The sequence below is a fragment of the Arachis duranensis genome, unplaced genomic scaffold (genome assembly GCF_000817695.3).
Source record: "Arachis duranensis cultivar V14167 unplaced genomic scaffold, aradu.V14167.gnm2.J7QH unplaced_Scaffold_608113, whole genome shotgun sequence".
In the NCBI taxonomy this organism is placed as follows: Eukaryota; Viridiplantae; Streptophyta; class Magnoliopsida; order Fabales; family Fabaceae; genus Arachis; species Arachis duranensis.
The window spans coordinates 166213-167210 of NW_026264987.1; positions in this window are offsets into that span (position 1 = coordinate 166213).

The following is a 998-nucleotide window of genomic DNA, read 5'->3' on the forward strand; positions in this document are numbered from 1 at the left end:
TCGAGCTTGGCTTATATAATTTCTTTGGGGGAAGCTGGTCAAGTGTTTGGGATTCCATCCATATAGTAGCTGTTATAGCAAAGTAAATTTTTGTTTCGCAATACATATTTTTCCATGTTGATGGTCGTTGTGCCTTTGTCACTTTGGCATTATTCCATCCATATTTTTGTTTTGCATCTATATCTCGAGACTAGTATAGCATCATGCAGTTCTGGTTATTTATGTTTGAGCTAGTTATGGAACAGAATTCTTGTATGTCTTGACAATATGCTTATTTTGGGCATAAAAAATTATTTTCTATTTGCATTTTATAGGGTTGTTGATATTCAAAAAAGTGGACTGTGGATTTCATTTATTTGAACTATGTGATTGTTGTTTAGATTATAAGTATTTTACTAAAACTTTCACTTTGAAAATGGTTCAAAAATTTGCTCACCAATTTTTATTGGTAAGAATAAGATTGTGGTAAGTTTTCTTTCTAAAATTAGGTTATTTGATTTGGAGATGGTAATATGTGCTCTCCATCTTTGGTTTGCGTCTGAGGTGGTAAAATCTAATCAATATTGGTTGCTTTTTTTTATACTGCAGTTGGAGGCGGTAAAAGCCAAAATCAAATCTGCTAAATCAAAAGATGAGTCTGAATCTGTTAAATTTACTCAAAAGAATCTGATTAACAAGGTTTGCATGGAAGAAGCCCTGAACATTATCTTGACTTGTACAAGTTGTTTGGAAGTTTTTCTGATTACCTAGAACTATGATAGGTCTATAGTTTTTACTGCAACATTTTCTCAGGCCTTGGCCAATATTGGAGTAGTTTAAATCATTTTGACTGGTATATGATCAAAACTGAATCATGATATATTCGATTCCAGATATATACTAATTCGGAACTTTCATTGAGGTATTGCTCCCCTCCACTGTTTCAAAGCAATAAAATGTCAATAAAGAATTTAGTGACTGCATCTGTATGTACTACAAGAAAGTCAAGTTAGGTTCTC